Source organism: Suncus etruscus, chromosome 15 (assembly GCF_024139225.1).
Source record: "Suncus etruscus isolate mSunEtr1 chromosome 15, mSunEtr1.pri.cur, whole genome shotgun sequence".
Lineage (NCBI taxonomy): Eukaryota > Metazoa > Chordata > Mammalia > Eulipotyphla > Soricidae > Suncus > Suncus etruscus.
Genome location: NC_064862.1, coordinates 13,157,515 through 13,170,217, shown reverse-complemented (window position 1 = coordinate 13,170,217; position 12,703 = coordinate 13,157,515). Strand labels below are relative to the sequence as shown.

General features: G+C 39.7%; 1 non-coding gene across 1 annotated transcript; it reads right to left on the bottom strand.

The window, feature by feature from the left end:
* Positions 1-12,040: 12,040 nt before the first annotated feature.
* Positions 12,041-12,123, bottom strand: TRNAL-UAA (transfer RNA leucine (anticodon UAA)). Its single transcript has one exon. It is a non-coding gene; the product is annotated as a tRNA-Leu (tRNA).
* Between the last annotated feature and the right edge of the window lie 580 nt (positions 12,124-12,703).

Sequence of the window (12,703 nt, the reverse complement as noted above, 5' to 3'; positions counted from 1 at the left end):
TTCTTTCTTCTTTCTTTTTCTGTTTTTGAGTCATTCAGGAGTTAATCCTGGCTCTGTGCTCAGAAATCGCTCCTGGCAGGCTCAGGGGACCATATGGGATGCTGGGACTTGAACCACCATCCTTCTGCATGCAAGACAAACGCCTTACCTTCATCCTATCTCTCCAGCCCTTCTCTGTGGACATTTCTCTCTCTACTAGTCAACTTAAATCTTCCTTTTTCATTTTATAAAATTATAATTACTATTTAAATAGCGTGGATACAAAATTGTTCATAATTGAGTTTCAGTCATAGAATGTACACCACCATTGCACATTTCCTGACACCAAAATTCCCAGTTTCCCTCCCACCCCACCCCAACCTCTCACCTGCCTCTGGGGCAGGCATTTTACATCTTTCTCTCTCTTTTTCTTCTCTCTTTTTCTCTCTTTCTTAATACTGTTTGCACTATTGTTAATGAAGGGGTGCCATGCATATCACTTTACTCCCTTTCAGCACCCAGTTCTCTTCCCAGAGCAACTATCAACTGCACTCGCTTCTTGTTATGGCAAACTTCCTATCCTGGACTGGTTCTCCTAGTCTTCATCTTTATTGCTGCTTGAAATTATTACCATACAGTCTTTTATTTTTCTTATATATCACAAATGAGTCAGATTATTTTATATCTATCCCTCTCCCTCTGATTAATAGCTGATTAATACCCATTCATGTATAAGCAAATCTTGATATCAATTTTTTTTTGGGATTTTGGGTCACACCTGGCAGCGCTCAGGGGTTACTTCTGGCTCTAAGCTCAGAAATCGCTCCTGGCAGGCTCAGGGGACCATATGGGATGTGGGATTCAAATAATTGTCCTTCTGCATGCAAGGCAAATATCCTACCTCCATGCTATCTCTCCCGCCCCCTCAAGATATTCTTGTAATCACAATGAATAGATGAAACTGAACCACAATTAAAATAAGTTTGCAACTGGTACAATCATGGAGCAATCTGGAGCACAGAACCATACTTAAGTTTATAAATTCCACTGGCATGTCCCAAAATTAAAAATAAATACTTTCTCAAAATTAAAAAAAATTATCTTTTTAAATTTTTATTGTAAACAGTGAATTACGAATCTTTCACAGTAATTTGTTTGTTTGTTTGTTTGTTTTTGGGTCACACCCGGCGGTGCTCAGGGGTTACTCCTGGCTGTCTGCTCAGAAAATAGCTCCTGGCACGGGGGACCATATGGGATACCAAGATTCGAACCAACCACCTTTGGTCCTGGATCGGCTGCTTGCAAGGCAAACGCCGCTGTGCTATCTCTCTGGGCCCTCACAGTAATTTTTAAGGTACATAGTGACAATGAATCAAGGCCATTCCCACCACCAGTATAGTATTGTCCTCCCTTCCTCCAAACCTGTTCCCAGCATACCTCCCATATCTCTCTCCTTTGCACCCGGGGCTGCTAGTGTAACTGGTCCTCTCTGTGTATAGCTTGTTGTAGATTGGGTATCAATTCTGTTATCATTGGCTTTGGGTTTGATGTTTAAGTCTGATCATTTTTTATTTCTACTTAATGTTCATACGACTGTTTGATCCTGGGACCATTTATTTTTTTCCCCTCAATTTATGAGGCAGAACAAGATGATTCAAATTATGTGATTCTTTTTAAAAAAGAAAAGAAAAGAAAAAACCTGGGAGGAGTATGTGTAGACTAGAGGTTAAAATATCAATTCAAAAGAAGAAAAGGAAAAACGAAGAAAAATAAAAACAAACAAAAAACCACAGCGAGCAACTACAAAAATAAAAATTTTAAAGGAAATATGTTTGTTTGTTGGAGAATAGTGCAGTGGTTAAGGTTCTTGCCTTGCTGACGCCAATTTAATCCTTCACAGTTCAAACTTCTAACCCTGAGGCACCACTTGGAAGTGACCTCCTAGAACAAAGCTGAGAGTAGACCCCAGTATTGCTTGATGGAGCCCAAATCTTTCCCTATTCCATCTCCCAGTAGAGGTACACAGCTACTAGAGTATGAACATGAGTCAAAATCATGAAGTTGACCAAATTATCTTATTGGTTGGCATTTATGAAGGGGGTTAGAGAAAAGAAGTGATGTGTGTGATTAGACATTTGTTATGTATTAGGAGTTGTGCGAATAAATGAATATGTTAAAAAAAGAAAACAATATTCTTAATGTTAAACAATACCAATATAATTTGAAAAAGGAGAAAGTTAGAATTAACCCTATGAGTTTGTTCTGGAACATAAAATAATATATTATAGATGGACCTTTGATAGATAAATGAATAAAAAGGAGACTTCTATTTATGTGCCTATATATATATACACATATTTCATAACTCATCTGCAAAAGAGCCTAGAAGCATACAATACAGTGATATCAATAAACATACCTTATGCCCATATCTTGATTGGAAAATTTCACTCCTTTCTAAAAGGAATAATATATTTTTAAGTTTGAGATCAATACAGAGACACATCATAAATAAACCTAAAATACTTTATAACAAGAAGCTAAAAAGTGGGGCCAGAGAGATAGCATGAAGGTAAGGCATTTGCCTTTCATGCAGAAGGTCATTGGTTCAAATCCCAGCGTCCCATATGGCCCCCTGTGCCTGCTAGGAGCAATTTCTGAGCCTGGAGCCAGGAGTAACCCCTGAGCACTGCTGGGTGTGATCCAAAAACAAACAAACAAACAAAAAATAAGCTAAAAAGTGTTCAAGAAATGATTTTTTAAAAAAAGCAATAAAAGGGATTCTGTAATTATGGACTGGAAATTGCCTTGTATATTGTAAGTAGAATGCATGCCTTGCATATACATCTATGACCCTAGGTTCAATCCCCAGCACCCACCACAATCACTTTGTTTTGATTAGTACAGTTTGGGAAAAAATGAACCATTGAATGTCTGCTTATGATTGAAATCAGTTTTAACTAATTGAATATAGCAGGAATCTACTAAATTAAAATGTGTGGGGAAGGAAATGGAAGTTACTAAAGCAGTTATGAAATTTATCCTGTTTCAGCCCCTGTACCCTGTGGCCCCAGAATGCTGTTGGTGTATTCCTTGGGTCCCCAGCACACCAGGGTTACCTGGGTAATCCCTGGCATAGAAAAACTGGAGCAGCATCACGACCTGGGCCCTTGCATTAAACTGTTGGCCTGTTTTGTCAGTCCTCGTCCCAGGAGATACCACAGCAAGCAAGGTGCTTTCCTGTACATGGCCCACCCAGATTTCATCTTCAGAACCTCAAAAAGTCCCTTCCATATTACCACCCCCTACTGCTCTCCAGAATTGGCAAAAGTGATCCCTGAATGCAGAGCCAGGAATAAGCTTAGACAACATCAGGCGTGGTCCAAAACCCCAAAGAAGAAAATCTTGTGTTTCTCTTTCTTTTTCGTTTTTGCTTTTGTTTTTGTGCCATATACAGCAATGTTCAGGGATTATTCCTGGCTCTGCACTTAGGAGTCACTCCTGATGAGTTTGGGGGACCATGTGGTATATAGTGGGTCAAACCTGGGTGGGCCACATGCAAATCAAATGCCCTACTCACTATTCACTGTACTATCACTCTGGCCTAATCTTGTGTTTCTTAACCATTGCTATATCCCAGCAACCAGCAACTAATTTTCTTTTCTAGTTATGTAAAAAAAACCATACTGAATCAATAACTTGCTTACATGGAACTAGAAAGTCACCTAGTTTTGGGTGCTGAGGTTTCTTGACAAATCTTACGTAGATGCTTTTGAAAATGTGGCACTCTGGACCCACCCAGGGTGCCTTCCTTACCTGAATATACAAGTTCATCCCCAGCCTACTTTGGTTTGTGAATAACTCCTAAAACCACATTAAACAAATGGCTAATTGATTCCGTTAGATTATAACGGAAGTAATTTCAACTCATCAACTCATTAATAAGAATAAAGTACATCAACTCCCTCTGCAGTTTACATGCTGCTTTTTGCAATGCATTAAGAGTATCATGCTAAGTAGCACAAAGTGTTTCTGCATATTTACTGACACTACTGCCCATCGACTCTTTGCCACATTTGAGTGTTCAACTTTCCATGCCATTTCACGTCTTCCAAGATACTGAGGCTTTCATTTCTTTTTTTATTGTGCAATAAAAATAATTAAGTCATGGGGCCGGCGTGGTGGCACTAGAGGTAAGGTGTCTGCATTGCCTGCTCTAGCCTTGGATGGACCTCGGTTCGATCCCCCAGCGTCCCATATGGTCCCCCAAGCCAGGGGCAATTTCTGAGCATATAGCCAGGAGTAACCCCTGAGTGTCACCGGGTGTGGCCCAAAAACCAAAAAAAAAAAAAAAAAATTAAGTCAGGTCACATTTCAAACTGAAGCTACACTGGGCGGGTCTGGATTGCTAGTGTTTAAAAAATGTGAGCAACATTCTTAATCTAGCTATTTGTGACTAACCCAGTGGGCGTGATACTCAGGGGGAAACAATAAGTTCCCTGATTTTAGAAGTTTGAATTTAGAACTCTGTGTTATTATTTTTAACATAAAAAGTACTCAAGAAATTATCCAGAGCTTTTCTTAAGAAGAAAAAAGAAGGGACCAGAGCACATGGCTGACCCAGGACAGACCTGGGTTCAATCCCAGGCATCCCATATGGTCCCCCGAGTCAGGAGTGATTTCTGAGCACATAGCCAGGAGTAACCCCTGAGCGTCACCGAGTGTGGACCAAATACCAAAAAAAGAAAAGAAAAAAGAAGAAAGAGATGGCTGATAAAGGGAAATATTGTGATTAAAGGCTTAAAATAAAGAAAGAACACTTAATAAACAAATCAGAATGTAGGCTATGTCTTGGGGGGACCATGTGAGATACTGAGGATCAAACCCAGGTCTATGTCTATATCAAACTCTATGTCTCTCTCCCAAATTTCATTTTTAGAAATTGTCTTTTAGAAATTGTACCCTTAGGAGCAGGAGCAATAGCACAGTGGGTGGGGAGTTTGCCTTGCACATGGTCAACCGAGGCTCTATTCCCAGCATTCCATATGCCCCCATACTCCTGAACCTGTAAGGTGTGATTTCTGAGCACAAAGCCAGGAGGAAACCCCTGAGCACCACCGGATGTGGCCCCAAAACCAGAACCAAAAACAAACAAACAAAAACAACCATATGGGGTTGGAAAGATGGTATAGCAAGTATAGAGGTTGCCTTGCATATGACCAATCTGGTTTTGATCTCCAAAACTACACCTGGTTCCCTAGAGCACAGCCATTATCCTTGATCCTTGAGAGCAGAGCAAGGAGCAGATAGATCCTAAGGACAGCTGGTGTGTCCCTTCAGCCTAAACAAAACTGTTGTCTCTTGCTGAGGGTATAGCTATGCTCTCTATGAGTGAAACTCTAGATTTAATCCTCAGTATCTCCCCCCACACACAAATAAACATAAGATAAAAATTGAATCTTTTGTCAATCATCTCACGTTATTCTCCTGAAATTGGTATGTCAAGTTCAAAGTATCTAACAGCAGAAAAATTCCATGAAAAAATTCTGCCTTTGTAGCAAAATTGGCTTCATAATTAATCCATAACAAATCCCTAATATGGGGCCAGAGTGATAGCACAGTGGTAAGGTGTTTACCTTACAAACGGCCAACCTGGGACAGAACCGAGTTTGATTTTTTGGAATCCCATATGGTTCCTGAGCCTGCCAGGAGTGACTTCTGAGTGCAGAGCCAGGAGTAACCTTTGAGTGCTGCCAGGTGTGGCCCCAAAACATAAACAAAGAAAAAATTCACTTATGTGTAATAAAAGAACAATGAGTTTACCATGCTATATACCAGGCACTATCTAAACACTTCGTTGACATCATTCTTATTTCTTACAATAGAACGTTTGAAAGGCATCATTCTTATTTCTTACAATAGAACGTTTGAAAGGTACTTACTGGCCGGGAGAGATAGCACAGCGGCGTTTGCCTTGCAAACAGCTGATCCAGGACCAAAGGTGGTTAGTTCGAATCCCGGTCTCCCATATGGTCCCCCGTGCCTGCCAGGAGCTATTTCTGAGCAACAGCCAGGAGTAACCCCTGAGCACCACTGGGTGTGGCCCCAAAACCAAAAAAAAAGAAAGGTACTTACATTGTCACCCATTTGACAGCAGCAAAAAAACCAAAAAACAAAAAACAAAAAAAAACCAAAACCAAAACAAAAAAACAACAAACCAGATTTAAAAAAGCTAATTAAGCAGTTCAAAGCCACATAACTAATATGGAATAAAAGTTGATACTAAAATTACTTGAATTGATTGACTCAGAGTTCTATGTGGCATCTGAAGGGCTGTGCTAAGCATGTCATAAATGTGCATAATCCCATGACATATAGATATATGGAATTGAGACACATTTTTACTGTATTTTTAAGAATCCATCTTCTCAAAGTAATTTCTAAATAGGTCTTTTCAATAACTGTTAGCTCCCATTCACAATAATAATGAATAAAATGGCTAAAAACAGGGCCGGAGAGATAGCATAGAGGTAAGGCGTTTGCCTTTCATGCAGAAGGTCATTGGTTCGAATCTCTGGCATCCCATATGGTCCCCCAAGCCTGCCAAAAGTGACTTCTGAGCATGGAGCCAGGAATAAACCCTGAGTGTTGCCGGGTGTGACCCAAAAATATAAAAATAAAATAAAATGGCTAAAAACACAACCTAAATGCTAAGATTAGTTTAAAATTTAAATTTTATCAACATGTTATATTAAAATGGTTCAAAACTGGAACTGGAGAGAGCACTTAGGAAAAAATACTTGCCTTGCATTTAACTTGTTAGGATTTCATCTTTAGTACCCCAACTGAGCCTGCCAGGAGGGATCCCTGATCAAAGGGACAGGATTGATCTCTGAGTACCATCAAGTGTGACCCCCCACAAACAAACAACAACAAACAGCATCAAGACAACTCAAAGAAATTTAAGTTTCTCTCTTTGGGTATCTGAACTTTTTTGTTTGTTTGTTTGTCTTTGGGTCACATCTGGCTGCACTCAGGGGTTACTCCTGGCTCTATGCTTAGAAATCGCTCCTGGCAGGCTTAGGGGACCATATAGGATGCCTAGATTCGAACCACCATCCTTCTGCATGCAAGGCAAATGCCCTACCTCCATGCTATCTCTTCGGCCCCAACTTTTATTCTTTGAATCATACAAGGTCTACCCTCTCTGAAAAAGAATATTATAAAATGTGCAAATGCCTGAATCCATATTGTATGAATTATATTGTGCCATCTTTGTATTTTTTAGTGCTAAGTATTGATGGTTTGGGGGCTTTATTGATCAAGGTTGGATTTTCCTTTTCAGAACTAGCTAATTTATAGATTAACAGATGACTCAGGAAGTTCCCTATAACCCAGAGCCTATTCAATTATTCAAACTACCCAGTCCTAACCCTGTTACCTGACTGCTTGGCCCACATTTCTTCCAATAAAAACTATCACAAAAAGTCTAGGCCATGCTTTTCCTTGGTTCTCTGCATCTCTTGAGAGACCCGAGTGCTTTCCCATGTCGCCCTGCACAGTGAGGCATGTTCCACAACAACTGAACATAGAAAGCTCTTCATGGCAGTCTGCTTCATGGCAGTCTGCTAAAAAACACATATCCTATATAAGGATGTTCACGTATACACAGAGGAGAATGGATGAGGAGATATATTTATTGGTTATTGAAGTTTTTCACTTACTCAGATGCCACTTGTAGAATGTACACAATGGACAAGAGCCATGCTGCTAGGCACAGTTGCAGTGTGACCAGTAAGACCCAGGGCAACCTTGGCTTCTCTGTGAGACACACTGAGAAGGTTCAGAGATAATAAAGGTCTGTTTAGATGAAATTGAGATTGAGGCCAGGAGGTTGACAAAGGCCCTCTCTCTAACAGCAGATTGTCTAAAAGCCAATCAGATCAGCATATTTTACCTCCATCTAGCAGGGGTCAGTTGCAGAGAATGAGACAAACACATAAGAAAACTTGAGGGGCAAGAGGGGACCTGGGGACACTGATAAAGGGAAATGAACACTGATAAAGGTATTGGTGTTTGGAACAAACAATATTGAATAACTTTATAACTAATTCACAATATTTCAATTTAAAAAACACATGAGGGCACAAAATACAAGTTCTGTTCAAGCTTTTAAAAACTGTTTTCATAAAATTTTAAGTGAACCACCATGAGATATATTTACAAAGTTGTTCATGATTGAGTTGCAGTCATACAATATGTCAACAACTATCCCTTCACTAGTGCACATTTCCTGCCACCAATGTCCCCATTTTCCCTCCTACCCCTGCCCTTCACTTTATTTATTTTTATTTTTTATTTTTATTTTTTTGGTTTTTGGGCCACACCCGGTGGTGCTCAGGGGTTACTCCTGGTTGTCTGCTCAGAAATAGCTCCTGGCAGACACAGGGTTCGAACCAACCACCTTTGGTCCTGGATCGGCTGCTTGCAAGGCAAACACCACTGTGCTATCTCTCCAGGCCCCTACTTTATTTTTTTATTGAATCACCATGAACTCCAGACTAAAAAGTTGTTGATGACTGTGTTTCATACAATATTCCAACACCCAACCCTTCACCAGTGTTCATTTCCCACCACAGTTGTCTCCAATTTCCTACCTGTTCCCTTATCCCCAAGCTTGCCTTTTTTTATAGCAGACACTTAATGTCAGTGAGCTCACAGATTGACCATTTATTCCATCACTCCCCCATCCCACCCTGGCTCTCAACATGTGAGTTATTGTTTAAGTGGACAGAGACATTAAGAACAGTTAGTAAAGCACATCGGAGTTTAATGAGTACTTTAAAAGCAGAGACAGGGATATTCTGGGATATTTCTCATAGCCAATCAGCAGGCATCCTTAGAGTATAAAGTCATGACAATATCCTCTTCTAATTTTGCCTGTGTTGCCGTGTTCATCTAGAAGAGCCTAAATTGTTTGATTCTAGTCTTTTCTAGGAACATTCTTGCTTGCTCTATAACCTATTCTTTCTTGTGTGCAATGTATATATTCTAAGATCTATACTGTTTTGCTAAACTCCAACTTACTACTAAAGATAAAAAAAATTCTTGTTCAGGAGTTCTCAGATTGGGCATGGTTTCTGTATTTTAGAGTTAATAACTCATCCAAATTTTGATTCTTTTATCAGAGTAAGTTTTTGAGTTTTAAAAAATATTTTTATTGAAAAAATATAAGTGAAGGTGACAGGATCAGAAATTAAATTATAGACATTATATTAAATTTTAGGCATTAAATTATAATTAATAAATTATAGACATTGAAGCAGGTTTTCACAACTGGAGTGTGAGTGGAAAGGGAGAGAAGAGGTCATATGGTCTCCTTTGGTCTGCTCAGGATATTCCAAGAGGGCCAAAGGTGAAAATAGTGTAAATGGAAGAACCTGGTGCTAGACCAGAAGTTATGGCTATAGGACAGGAGGGGTCTCTAGGAAGGAAAAAAGTCAAAAGGGGATTCCAGTCTGAAAAAAGATTGAGAGACACTACATTAATATAATAACTTGTACAAATGTTAATAGTGATCCTAGATTCAGTTCCCATTTATCATTAATGATGGAAAGAAAAGATAAAGCAAATGTATAGGATAGTACAGACATAAGTTATTGTGCTCCTTCATACAGTAGAATTTCAAAACTATTTCCAGGATTTAATAGTTTAAAAAAAGCAGACTGAATTTCAAAAATAATTTATTTCAAAACTGCCAGTAGGTGTCACTGTTTAAATGCATCTGCAACACTGGAGTAGTTTTTGGTTAAAAAAAATTCAGTAGAAAAGTTTGTTCTAAATGTCGTAAAACTAGTTCAAAGTCAGAAAAACTATGCCTGTAAATACACACTTTTAATTTTTAATTCTAGATATTAACTTAGTTTATTGTTGTTAAAAAATTACTGGAAAACCATTCTAAATTTAGTGGTGGTATAATGACAATTGATTCAAATTTAAATTAGAAATATTTAAAAAATAAAAAATTGTATATAAAGTCTTCTTTTCATGTAGAATAAAGATTATGATACATCTTTGGACAGTGCTTCAATTTTTAAGGACTACTAATATTCTCTAGTTTTATATTTTTTCCAAGGCATGATTTTAAATTCATTCTAAAACCATTAAATAGGGCCTGGGCAAGGGTGGCAAGTAGAGTTAGGTAGATATGTGGATAGAAAACTTAGAACAAAATTTGTTGTGTTGGATCAGAATTGGTGATATTGGTATAAATTCCAATAGACATAAAAGTCATATAAATATAGATGTGTACACACACACACACACACAATTTCTTGTCTACTGTAAGGTCCTTAGAACAACACATCAAAATGAATGACCACATGCTGTGCAGAAAGGTTATTTTCTAGCTATCATGATTCATTAAATGGAAGTAGAGATCTTTTGGAAATGGACAGAGTATGTTCCATGTATGGCCCATGGAAAATAGAAGGTGAATGTGAACTGTCCTGGACTAGAAAGTAAGGAAAGGCCACAGAATGTCAGAAGCATTAGGAAAAGTAGTTTTGTTACTCAGTCTCGGATGCCTCATGCATCGAAACAACTGTAGACTGGACTGTACCCATTCATTAAAATAGGGAATCACGAGTTCAGTTAGATAACTTATAATTTCATAAATGGCTAAGTTAGATAGAAAGTTTGGCTTGCGATGGGATGCTTATGCACTTTATCTCAAAATACGTATGAGTCACACACAAAAATAAAGTTGATGCAGAAACTGGAAGAAATACTTAGTCTAATGAATTGGTATCAGCAACTGGGCACATAATCCAATGAAAGTCACGAGAGAGCGAAGGATCCTTCCACATGCCTGAGACCCAAGAAAAAGTGACAAATAATTGTTAAGATTCCTCTGCTATGAAGATTATTTAGTGATCACATGGGATCTAAAGATCAGAGGGGAATCATTTATCAGTGTGAATTTCCTGACGTGGATGGTCACATTGAAACTATTCTACTTCATGCAATATTGAAATATTCACCTGTCTGTTACTCTCCAATTAGGAAAAGGTTCCCTTGCACTCAACCTGCCACTTCTGTTCTTTCTCTAGGTTTTAGATCACTTCCAGCAGGGCCTCGTACCCCCAACCGTTCTCCTTCTTTTTCTCAAACCTGCCTTTATTGCAAGCAAATTTCCACATATATTTAAAAATATGTATTTTAATATACATATAAATACATACTATATGTGTACTAATATACACATAAATATCACATATAAATACATGCATGTGCAATACACATAAATATATAAAATGTATACATGTACCGTACACATAAATATATATAAACATATATTTGTATAATGCATATAAATATTATATATAAACACATGCATGTGTGATATCTTTAATCATATATAAATACATACATGTACAGCACCCATAAATATATATAAATATATACGTGTACAGTAATATAAACATTACACATAAATATACACATGTACAATACACATATAAATACATAATACTATAATATATAATAAATATATAATATTACAATAAATATAAATCTAATATATAAACATAGATAGAAAGACGCATAAATTCAGATACAAATCGACCAATACTCCATCAAGTAAATCCACAATTTGCAATCACGGCCTAAGTCAAGAAACACGGGCATCTCCTGCGCCTCCAAACCCCACTGGGTCCCCCTCATCTCCATCGCCTTCCTCTAAAAAAAACAAACAAAAAGACACCAACTGGGCCTTGCAATCAAGTCAGCATTCTAAAATGCTCAGCAGAATGCAAACTCAAATCTACTAAAAAAGCAAAAGAAAAAAGCAAGCGATGTCCCCTATGGAGGAAGCATCTGCCTTCACCCCACACTGGGGTGCAAAATGGCCTTTGGGGGCCTTTTCACTTGCACCTGCCAGGTGGAGCTGCTGGGCCTTTTTGAGCTTTAATTTCCCTTAGCTGCGAGCTCGGTGCTGTTCGGGCATCAAAAGAACCCAGACGCGTTTGATTCCTTGCAAGAAAACCCAAAAAGAAGTAACTACCAGGAGTGGGGTTCGAACCCACGCGGACATATGTCCATTGGATCTTAAGTCCAACGCCTTAACCACTCGGCCATCCTGGTGCCGGCGCTCTCTGTCTCCGCCGCGCTCCCTACAAGGCGGCTGCGCGGCGCGCCCCGCCCCCGCCCTCAGGAATGCTGCGGCGGCGCCTCGGCGGCGGCTCGGCCGGCTCGCTGCCCGGCGGGGGGCGTCCGTCTTTCTTTCCCCGTCTTTCCCCCCCGGAGTCTCCGCGCTTCTCTCGGCTGCGGCTCAAGGCCCCCTGCCGGCCGCCCGGGGCAACTGCAGTCTGCCTCTCGCTGGGCGGGCGGGAGGGGTGTAAATTCCGAGGTGCGCGGGCGCGGGACACAAACGTCGTCGACGCTTTCCTTGGTTCTCGGTCGGACCGGCCGCTGTGAGCCTGCTCGCGCGGCTGTGTTTTGCGTCGAAATGGCATAACCCTGGAGTGACCCCAACCCTCATATCTGGGGGGTGTGTGTGTGTTTAAAAGGGGGGAATTTTCAATTCAGCGAGTGTCTCATGCTACTCTGGGTAGAAATGGGCTTAGGGACCCCTGGATGGAGCCTGAAGGCATCACAGTCTGACCCCTGTTGGGGATCCACTTTGTGCACTGACAGAATTGAAGATCTACCTTTTCCCCCCCCC